Source organism: Sturnira hondurensis, unplaced genomic scaffold, assembly GCF_014824575.4.
Source record: "Sturnira hondurensis isolate 20B ecotype Veracruz unplaced genomic scaffold, ASM1482457v3 Scaffold0018337, whole genome shotgun sequence".
Classification (NCBI taxonomy): domain Eukaryota; kingdom Metazoa; phylum Chordata; class Mammalia; order Chiroptera; family Phyllostomidae; genus Sturnira; species Sturnira hondurensis.
In genome coordinates, this window is record NW_028090968.1 from 2,831,490 (window position 1) to 2,843,508 (window position 12,019).

The 12,019-nt window shown below is 41.4% G+C and overlaps 2 pseudogenes; one reads left to right on the top strand and one right to left on the bottom strand.

Moving 5' to 3' along the window:
* Positions 1–705: 705 nt before the first annotated feature.
* Positions 706–5,493, top strand: LOC119002945 (serine/threonine-protein phosphatase PP1-beta catalytic subunit-like; annotated as a pseudogene).
* Positions 5,494–5,759: 266 nt separating this feature from the next.
* LOC119002953 (uncharacterized) lies at positions 5,760–5,910 on the bottom strand (annotated as a pseudogene).
* Between the last annotated feature and the right edge of the window lie 6,109 nt (positions 5,911–12,019).

Genomic DNA, 12,019 nt, shown 5'->3' on the forward strand with positions numbered 1-12,019 from the left:
TTTCACCATGCATACCAGGCCACCACTAGGGGATTAGAGAAGCTGAGTATCATATATGGATACCCTCGCTAGATAGGTAGTGAACAGGAGTCACATTTCAAAGGTCATGAGATGCCAGACTGAGCAAAAGAACATAATGTTGAATGGACGTTCCTTCTCCCTTATAACCTGCACACAGCAGGGTTGTTATAAAGGAAAAATGGAATATTAAAGCAGCAGATTAATTTACTAACAAGTAAAATACTGTGGCTGGGCAGACTAATGTACTGTCCCAGAGTTTAATACATTTGAATGATCAACTAATAAGACTATTGCCACGTATGCCAGAGTGGGGACCCCTGCCAAGGCACCCAGTCCTGTAAAGACATGGAAGTCACAGGAAGCAGCCATTTCTCCAACTCCTACTATGGACCAACGTGTTGTCCTGCTGAGAACACTGAGGCCCATCACATCTGGGAAAGGAGTTAGCTGCTGGAGTTTACAGTGGGATGCCCCATCAGGTAGAGGGAGCTACTTTGCACCTTTGGGTGAGGGGAAAATACTCAGTCTCCACTGGGATCCTGTTATCCTGTTGCAAGCTGAGCCTATTGAAATGCACTATATTTGGAGTGGAACAAGAACTGCTGAAAGTGGGGAGAAGACAGGGTTTCAGGTCTGGCAAATCCCACCCCCAGGCCATCTCCTCACTCCCAACATGCTACCACCATGGATGGTACCCAACAGGTCAAGCTCCTAAAGGTACCAACCTCCCTTTCCTCAAGGCCAGGTGGACACTTTCTGTTTCCCATTGGTACGGGCATTTGGCTACCATCTTTGTTCCCTCCATCATCCGGGAGGGCATTATAGCACACATGGAAATCCTTACTAAATGCAAGTCTTCAGTGAGAGCCAACAAAGCCTGTCCTTACTGAACACCGAACTGTCTCTAATGACAAAAGCTGTTCTCCTAAATAGTGTGGCCTTGGACATTATTACTCCCTTGCAAGGAGGCAGCTGTGTTATTACCTAAACAGAATGCTGTTTGCTCAGACCTGATGAGGGGTAACCTGTCATCTTGATTAAATCACATGAGGGTACAAGGAGACTCCCTGAGTGATCTATCTCGTCCCAGCCTAAGGGACTTCGTAAACCAATGGTTCAAATCATGAAGCTTCTGGTTAAGAAAAGTTGCCACTAATTTTGGGAATCATTGTCTTCAGCTGTATTTTCTCTGTATTTTTGCTGTGGTATCCTGCCTCCCATAGAGCCAGATATCAACCAAATGGGCCACCTCCAAGTTAGTGACAGATCTTGCTGATGGCTCAGAGCACATTGTAGAAAGGGGGGAGGGGTTGTGACATTGTAAGAGCTGGTCACAAAGAGTGGAGTGTTGGGAGAGGTCATCGGGAAGACATTCCTGCTGGTTTAACCCAGGGGCTGGCCCTAGGCAACAGGAGGCTCTCCAGCCCCTTCTCCGTATTTGAAATGTGGTGATGCTTTGCTTGCCTTCCCTGCTCTCAGAGCTGCTCCAAGGATACAGCCTTGAGATAGAAATGTGGTGATGAGACTGTCTGGACTGGGTATGTGACTGATCCTAGTTGAGGCCCCAGGGTACATGACCAAGCCCAGTTAGGACCACCACATAAACTTTTAAGATTTGGCAGTCAGGTGTGCAAAACTACTTGTTTTGCAGCTGCCCATGACAAGTCTCATAAGTAAATCCCCTTGCTTATTATACCTGCTACTTACCAATGTGTGTTGTAGACCACTCTGCCTGGTTTTAGGAATTGTATCTGTACCCCTTGTGGTAAGGGCGAGGGACAACCTCTGGAATACGAGCCGCAGGAGACAAAGCCTGTCTCTGGTAGCAAATGCTGCCTCAGTTCCTCTCCCTGCCCCCAAAGCTTGGTCGGAAGTCAATGACGGGTAAGACCCCTCACAGCGGGGGGCAACCTAAACCAGACTCGATCACTTGGAAGGCCTTCATGGAAGGATTTGGGAAGCTGCAACAAAGAGCAATGGACCCCCCCACCCCCACCCGGCTTTGACATAGCCCGAGCCCCCATGCCCTTTGGGAGAAGCACTTCCTGGCTCTAATCCCCTTAAACCTGAATACCTGATGGGGAAGGGTGCAACTCCTTGCCTAGCTAGAGGTGTCCTGGGGGAAAATCTGGCATCACAAAGACTTGCTGATAAACCTGTGAAATCTGCTCTGCTAAGAGTGCTTTCATTCATATGATAAGGGTCTGAGAGGAAATGAGTGTCTCCCAAAGTTTCTGCAACTCTCTTCCTGACAGACACTGACTCAGACTCTGAAGCCCTCAGATACCTTTGAAATGTTATTTACTGTTTGATCCTTCCTGCCCTGTATTCCTGTGTATTACAACCCAATAATAGGCTATGGAGCAGGGGACTTGAGGCCTTTTTCTCCTCCAAGAAACTGGCTGCTGCTGGCCTTTGTCTCCCTGGAGAAACCGGCCACAGCCCGCTTTTCCTCCCTAAGCAGATCCGTCATAACTTGGCCATTATTCACTCTCGGTCAGTGCCACCCAGGGGGACTCGAGAGAGAAGTCGCTCCCACAAATGTGTAGTGGTCTGCCTCTTTCTCAGGTCCCTCCTTGCCCTCTGTGTATGGGTGCCAGTTTCAAATGTCATTCAGGAAGCTCCTGAAGAGGTTACAAAGCAACTGTTCTTTGATTTTTTTTCAAGCTTTTCTTTTAACCCTTGAATATACTCACTGGTCTTTTAGTCAATGTTTAACAATGAGCTTGCTCTACAAAAATACATTTTAAATACACAAATAAATACCCTCTTTTATAGTGTTTGCCAACTTCCATGGTATGAATACTCCCACCACGGCCAATCTCAAGCGACCAACATGATACCACTGAACATGGAGTTGGGAAGAGACACCCACCATCCGTTCTGGTGAGCTAGCCTCAGCTGGTTTAAGCATCTCACTGATTTGAAACATTTGTATTTATATTCTGGTATCTGAAGTCTTCAGTTTCAGTTTCTACTGTCTATTGTTTCTTGTTTACCCGCATGGTGCTGTGCTTCCTTTTCTTTTTGTGTAATTTTTTTTTTCGTCTGCAAGATGTACATTTTTTAGATCCTTATTGTAGGTGACCTTTGAGTCTTAGTATAACATTCCATTAGTATGTAATTAATTGACTTCACTTCTGCTAATCTCTGGGAACTCTACTTCCAAGTTGTAATGTCTTTAAATTCTTTGCTTGAGGGTTTTTTTCTTTTTACTACTTAGGTAGCACGAATTCAGGGCACAAATATGAGTGAGGACCCACTGGTGATGACAAATTCTTAAGAGAGATTTTTTTTCTCTCCTGACACTCAGCTCTGAGATTGAGAAGAACAAATTTCATAAGCGATCTCTTCTCTCTGGGTGGTGGGAGTTACATATCATTCATTCTTGCAAAGAGGGTATCGTTCTTTGGGGTCTAGCTCTATGAGGGATCAGTTGTTAAACTCTTATCTGGGGTGTGCCCTAAAATTGCATTTTGTCCTTACATACCCTCTGCAGCATTTAAGGGAGAAGCTCAAATTCTCTGGAGTTTGGAAGAAGTCCTCAGGGGAAAAAAAAAACCAGCTTTGGTGGGTGCTCACCAATCAGCATCCCTGACTTCATGTCTCTGGGAACTCTATTGATTCCTTACCTTTGTACTAGATCACCAAAGTGTTTAAAAGATACATTCAAGCATTTTACCCAGCATTTTAGTTGTTTCAATGGGCTGAGTATCAGGGTGTCCCATCCTCCAGAGAACTAGAATTAGGAGTCTCTTTATTACTTCTAATATATGTGACTTCAAGAGGTATGAAATTTACTAGAGTGTTTTCTTAATCATCCTCTCCTTCCCTGAACAAGTCCGTGGTTCCTCAGACTATGAAAGTTTGTCATAATTTTTAGTATTTGAGATAGCCACTATAGTTGCTAGAGTTCCTTCTAGAATTACTTATGACTTGGATTAAATAAAAGCACTTCTAATCTGGAAATAAAACTATCTAACTATCATATCACATCTTGTTCTTCTATACAAGCTCACAAGAAGCCCAGAGGCCCAGACCTAAAAACCTTCTGTTCCCTCTTTGTTCCCTGAGTCAGCAAATGATAATCCCTCCACCTGAGTCACCAGGTCAATGATCTGGAATCCACCTTCCTCCTGTACCATGTCCTCCCCATGCTCTAGGTCATTTAACTATATGGCCAATACATTTCTGGAGTTTCTCGTCCACCTTCCGCCTTCATCTCTGCCCAGGTGAAATTATAATCCTCGATTTAAATCTTCCCAGTTGTCTCTCATCCAGCCTCCTATGTGGCACATTGTTTGACAGTTAAGCTTCCCGACAATCCCATGATGTAGGTACTGTTATCATTCCATTTTAGTGATGAAGTTGAGGCTTTACTCTCTTGGAATTGAAAGCACCACTGAGAATTTGTGAAGATATTCATGGACAATATTCATATTTACTACAAATATTTGAATACGAAGGTTTCCACAGAAGCTACTATCTTTTTTTTTTTTTAAATCCTCACCTGAGGACATTTTTTCATTGCTGAGAGAGAGACAGAGACAGAGAGAGAGAGAAACATAAACGTGAGAAAGAAGCGTCAATTGGTTGCCTCCCATATGCACTCTGACCAGAGATTGGACCTGCAACCTAGGTATGTGCACTGACTGGGACTGAACCTGCAGCCTTTCCGTGCATGGAGTGATGATCCAACCTGCTGAGCCACCTGGCCATGGCCCAACTGTCTTTTCTTAGGAGATTTTGTGGACAGAGGGAACCAGTCTTTGGAAACCATTTGTTCACTATTGGCTTAAAAAATCAAATATCCAGAGAGCTTCTTTCTCTTAAGAAGAAACCATGAATGGGCTAGCATCAATTGCATTTATGGATTCTATGATGCATGCAAACAAAGGTTTGATATTAAATTATGGAAGGCCTTCACCGGTTGTTTCAACTGTCTGCCTGTAGCTGCCATTGATGAGAAGATGTGTTGTCATGGAGGACTGTCAGCAGACCTGCAATCTAAGAAGCCGGTTTGGAAAACTGTGAGGCGCACTGATGTCCCTGATACAAGTTGGCTCTGTGATTTGCTGTGGTCTGACCCAGAGAAGGACCTGCAAGGCTGGGGAGAAAATAATCGTGGTATTTCCTCCTTGATGTAAGCAGTAAGGATATCTGAATCATCATGACTTAGACTTGATTTGTAAAGATCAGGTGGTAAAAAGTGGATATGAATTTTTTTGCTAAATGACAATAGGCAACCATATTTTTAGCCCCAAATTATTGTGGCAAACTTGATAGTGCTGGTAGAATGATGAATGTGGATGAAAGTTTGACTTGTGTATTTCAGTTATTGAACCATCTGGAAAGAAAGCTATGTACCAGCATGGTGGGCTGAACTTGGGCTGTGCTATCACTCTACCTCAAACAGTTAATTCACCAAAAAAAAAAAAAAAAAAAGGTGAAGACGGGAACTCTGTAAATTAACCATCAACTTTGTTAAAAACTCACTTCATAATATATGTGTGCACGGTAAAACTGTCCAGCCAGTTGACACCCTTCACGACATCACACATTTAACTTAAAGAGATGGGTGAAGGATCTTACATTTTTTTTCTCGTAGAAAGCTGTACTACACTCTAGTGTAATAAGTATATTCTGTTATAACACTCAACTCAAAGTTAAATCCAAATTTAAAAGTACCCATTGAAGTTACACCTTCACTTATCAGGATTTATTTATTTGTTTATAATCAGGGGAGAGCTCGAACGTAGTCCCCCACTATCACAAATCAAGCAGTTGAGTGGGAAAGTGCAAGGCTCAGCATATCCAGTGTGTGATGGGTAAGCCTTACCCTGGGGAAACAACCGTGGTGATCATGGTATCTCCCTGCCAGGTAAATATGACTTACCAGTTTTATAACTTCTATAAAAAAAATATATATATATATTTTTAAAGATTTTATTTATTTATTTATCTTTAGAGGGGAAGGAGAGGGAGAGAAACATCAATGTATGGTTGCCTTTCGTGTGTCCCCTGCTGGGATTTGGCCTGCAGGGAACCGGCCTGCAACCCAGGCATGTGCCTTGACTGGGAATCGAACCTCGATCTTCTGGTTCGCAGGCCCGCACTCAGTTCACTGAGCTACACCAGCCAGGGCCTAAAATATATTTTTATTAATAATTACAGTTGTCCCATTTCCCCCTTCACTCCCCTCCATCCTGCACACCTCTCCCATCCACATTTCCCCCCTTTAGTTCGTGTCCATGTGTCAGAAGTTCTTTAGCTTCTACATTTCCCATACTATTCTTGCCCTCCCCCCTGTCTATTTTCTACCTACCGTCTATGCTACTTATTCTCTATACATTTTCACCCTCTCTCCTCCTTCCACTCCCCTGTTGCTAACCCTCCATGTGATCTCCATTTCTGTGGTTCTGTTCCTGTTCTAGTTGTTTGCTTAGTTTGTTTTTGTTTTAGGTGCGGTTGTTAATAACTGTGAGTTTGCTGTCTTTTTACTATACATCTTATTTTATCTTCTTTTTCTTTGATAAATTCCTTTAACATTTTCTATAATAAGGGCTTGCTGATGATGAACTCCTTGAACTTGACCTTATCTGAGAAGCACTTTATCTGCCCTTCCATTCTAAATGAAAGCTTTGCTGGATAAAGCAATCTTGGCTGTAGGTCTTTGGATTTCATGACTTGGAATACTTCTTTCCAGCCCCTTCTTGCCTCTAAGGTCTCTTTTGAGAAATCAGCTGACAGTCTGATGGGAACTGCTTTGTAGGTGACTGTCCCCTTATCTCTTGCTGCTTGTAGAATTCTCTCCTTCATTTTAATCTCGGGTAATGTAATTATGATGTGCCTTGGTGTGTTCCTCCTTGGGTCCAACTTCTTTGGAACTCTCTAAGCTTCCTGGACTTCTTGGAAATCTATTTCCTTTGCCAAATTGGGGAAGTTCTTCTTTATTATTTGTTTAAATAATTTTTCCACTTGTTGCTCTTCCTCTTCTGCTTCTGGTATCTATATAATTCAGATGTTGAAACGTTTAAAGATGTCCTGGAGGTTCCTAAGCTTCTCCTCATTTTTTTGAATTCTTCTTTCTTCATTCTGTTCTGGTTGGTTGTTTCATTCTTCCTTCTGGTTCACTCCATTGAGTTTCAGTTTCCTTCCTCTAACTATCGATTCCCTGTACATTTTCCTTTATTTCATTTAGCATAGCCTTCATTTTTTCATCTAATTTGCAACCAAATTCAACCAGTTCTGTGAGCATCCTGATCACCAGTGCTTTGAACTGTTCATCTGATAGGTTAGCTATTTCTTGGTTGCTTAAAAGTATTGGCTCTGGGGCTTTAATTTGTTCTTGCATTTGAGCCTGTTTTTTTGTTGTTTTTTTTTTAAATCTGGTTGTGCTTGTTACATAAGTGAGGTGCAGAGCCTTAGTTGTTCCCCCGGGTGGGGAGACCCAAGTCACTGAGTTGTGATGCTGTATTTGGGGGCAGGGTCAGAGAGGGTACAGTGGCGCTTGCTCTGCTCTCTCTTGGATTTCAGTCCCCCCTGTCGCTTCCTGCAAGCAAACTGGGCCCTTCTGGTGCTGGTTCCCCGGGTGGGCTTGTGTAGATTCCACCTCGTGCACCTCACTGGGTCTTCTCATTGCCTCCCCACATTTGGGGTCTGCCAACCGCCACTTTTTCCTGCCACAATCCTTCTCTGCCGGCCGCTGACTCCACCCCTCTTACTGGTCTGGATGAATGGTTGTCAGACATCTGTACAGCTCAATTTTCTGTCTGTTGGTTGTTTGGAGAGCATTCTAAATGTTTTTTTCTAAACATTTTTACAAGTGAAATGGGGGGTGAGCTTCGAAGACATTTACCAACTATTGTTTCCTTTCTTATTTACTTATATATCTCATTGCCATAAAAAAGAAAATTTATGCCTTGTCATTACCATAAAAAGAAATTTTAGAGGTTGATCTTTTTTTTTAAGATTTTATTTATTTATTTATCTTTAGAGGGGAAGGAGAGAGGGAGAGAAACATCAATGTATGGTTGCCTTTCCTGCGTCGCCTGCTGACAGTTGGCCTGCAGGGAACCGGCCTGCAACCCAGGCATGTGCCCTGACTGGGAATCGAACCTCGATCCTCTGGTTCGCAGGCCCGTGCTCAATCCACTGAGCTACACCAGCCAGGGCTAGAGGTTGATCTTTAAAAAATATGCAAATCATTCAATCCAGTGATTTAATCAGTTTTGAGAAAATGTTACAGCTGATGGCAGGTATTTTGTTCCTTGTAGAAATTGCCATTGATTTGGATTTGTGCACTCTAATTTTTAACTTACTGATGCTCTATGGTGCAGTACCATTCCATTTAACTTTAAGATAAGGCTCATGTAATATTAGCCAGCTAGTTGGTGATGTGATTTTGTGGTACCCCGATTTTATGTTTTAATTTTCATGAAACACCTTTTGGTATACTTAACTTTCTGGTAACACCCTCACCTACATCAATTTTGTCTTGGGGTTGCTTGAATTTTGTTCACTTCTCTGTTTTTAGGTACATAAAACATGAGAATCCATAGAAAGCTGACATTATCTCTTTTTTCCTTCCTCTGTATAAAAAATGAATTTAAATCAAAGCTGGTCAGTGGGACATTTTGTCAACTATGGATATTGGGTACTTAACTTCTTTTTTAATTTATTTTTTATTGATGTGCAAGTACAGTTGTCTCCATTTTCAACCCACCATGGTCCCCTGTCCTTCCCATCTCCACCTTCCATCCTCAAACCTACCCTCTTTGGCTTTGTCCATATGTACTTTATACATGGTCCTTGATGACTCTTCCCCTATTTTCCCCCATTATCCTTCTCCCCTCTCCTCTCTGGTTACTGTCAGTTTGTTCTTTATTTTAATGTCTCCGATTGCCTTTTGTTTGATTGTTTGTTTTGTTGATTGGGTTCCATTTATAGGTGAGATCATATGGTATTTTCTTTCACATCTGGCTTATTTCACTTAGCATAATGCTCTCCAGTACCATCCATGCTGTCACAAAGAGTAGGAGCTTTTTTCTTTCTTCCTGCTGCATAGTATTCCATTGTGTAAATGTACCATAGTTTTCTGATCCACTCATAAACAAATCAACAAGTAACACATGTTAGAGAGGTTGTGGAGAAAAGGGAACCCTAGTGCACTGTTGGTGGGAGTGCAGACTGGTGCAGCCGCTGTGGAAAACAGTATGGAATTTTCTCAGAAAACTAAAAATGAAACTGCTATTTGACCCAACAATCCCACTGCTGGGATTATACCCTAAGGTTCCTGAAACAACAATTCAAAAGAACCTATGTACCCCAATGTTCATAGCAGCACAATTTACAATAGTCAAGTGCTAGAAGCAGCCTAAGTGCCCATCAATAAATGAGTGGATAAAAAAACTGGATACTTAACTTCTAAAATTGCCATATGAATGTTGTATCCAGCAGTCCCCAACATTTTTGGCACCAGGGACCAATTTTATAGAAGGCGACTTTTCTACAGATGGTGAGGCGGGTAGGGATGGTTTTGGGATGTTCAAGGGCATTACACCCAAGCTAACACCCTGTGGTGTGGCTCAGTTCCTGACAGGCCTGGACTGGTATTGGTCTATGGCCTGGATGTTAGGGACCCCTGTTATGATTGTAAAGCTTATATTACTAAAGATTTTTATTTTTAATGACCAAAGTTCATATGGTATTATATAGATATGCTTTGTGGTGAACTATGGTAGCACTGATTTCTGTACACGATCAAGTGTTTATTGTAGCATTTCTTTTCCTGTTCTTTCTCTCTTAAAAAAAAAACAAATGGTAAGAGTAGAAAAGTGAGCATAAAGATTTTATAAGGAGAACTTAGAGGACACAGATTTGTGAGTTTGGATGTGATTCTAAAAACTTTTATTGAACATTGTCAAGTTTGTAAGCTTCATAGGGATGGACAACATATTTATAATGCCCTTCTATGTGTGCTACCATAGATATGAAATTCTTGACCTTAAAATCATCTTTGAAAATGTTAAATTAAGAATTCTTTTAACTTACATTTTGTGAATTGGTGTGTTTTACTACTGCAGGAGATTTGATTTTCAGCACAGTGCATAGCTGTCTCAAGTGCCTAGGTCTTCTTTTCTAACTCTATTTTGTTTTAAAGAACATTTTAAACGTAGTTTCTCATTTAGTAAAAGTTGTCTAGTTGACATGGAAAAAAAGGAGAAGAAGCTGAGGTTTATAAAAGTTATGTGAGCGTCCCAGGGCTAGTCGGTATTGGAGCCTGACTCCACACAACAGTCTAATCTAGGGCCTGGATCTTAGCCACCACTCTCTGCGTTTTCTTGCCTTCAGCCTCATCTTTTCTAATTCCCTCTCCCCACATGGCAGTTAGAGGGATCTTTCTAAACTACAACACTGCTCATGTCCTTCCTCAGCTCAAACCCTCCTGTGGTTCCCTACAGCCTTGGGAAAAAGCATCAGCTCTTCAGTAAGGCTCATGTCTATAGCCTCTGCAGCTTTACCTTCTGCTGCGCAGAATTGCCCCTTGCCCCAGTCTACTCTGCTGCTGCCGCATGCAGCCCACTCACAGTATCTGAAGGGAAGCCACCACCAGTTTCCATCCTCTGTGCCTTCAACTTACACTGTTCTCCAACGGCACGCATTGTATCCTCTTCCTCAAACTTGGAGAATTCCTCCCATGAATCCTTTAATACTCAGCTCACCTGTTAGTGGAAAACTTTCCTGACATCCCCCAGGTAGAATTAGTCATTGTGTCCTTCACTCTATGATACATCACCAGGAAATTCTTGATCTTTGAGGATTATTAGGACCAGAAAAAGTCAGGCAGAAACAAATCCAGTTAGAATGGGACTAAAATTTCATAGTAATTGAGAGTCTACCTTAAAAAATGTAATCAAAATTTATTTTATGAACATTCATCCACCTTTAGCTAACAAATTACACTGCAATTCTTTATGAATTCTTAGACTAAACACATACATGTGTTTTTTTCTCTTTGGCATCATTTCCTGACAAAATTTGTTTGAAAGCATGAAATGACAATTCTTTTCTTACAAGTTCCATACCATAATCATGCAGAGAGTCATTTTTGCAAAAGCAGATGTTGTCAGTTTCCAAGCAGGCCTTTCTTAGTATTTTATAATGAAATTATTCTCTTCTAAGAACCTGCCCTGCCTTCTTTGCATTAATATCCTCTTTTTTAGTTGTTTCTTGGTCTGAGAATTACATCAGCCAGATGTGCATTTGTCAATATTGTTGGGCATGCTTTGAGTACTTCTCCAACATCACTTACATCAACTTCAGGAAATTCTGTAACTTTGCAAGGATGGCAATTTTATTTTGCAGAGGATTGCAAACACTCAGACAGTCTGGCCAACACCCAAGAAAGAAGATGCTGGTGTCATGGACAGAGGCAGGTGCTGGCATTCCTCTGGTTCGTAGTCTAATTAATTTTGTTGGGCCAATGGCAGTTGACTGGGTCTAACAATGCACTGTAGTTACATGAGCTGTTGCCATTAGAGGAAGTGGGGTGAGGGTCACAGCCCCCATTTGGTGCTATTTTTGCCACATCTTAAGAGTTTATATTTATTATAAAAAAGAATAGCTAAAATATTATAAAAATAACTCACAGCCAAGGGAAGTCTAAGGAAACATGGGGACTAAATGCATGACAATAAAACTTATAACTTAAACTTACAAATGACTGAATACGTCATTAAAATTTTCTTGTAATGATCACTTTTGCTTTCCTAGGCAATCTCATCACCATGTGGGGAGGAGGGGATTTAGGAAAATATTTGGGTTTTCACTAAATTCTTCCATGGATATTTAATTATTGCTATTATTATTATTATTATTATTTTCTTAATGATGGCAAAAGGACCCTCTTTTTGGCTATAAATTTTGATTTTAAAAAAAGTATTTAACAATGAAAAATTTCCTACAATCTTATCATAGTAAATTATGATCATTTTCT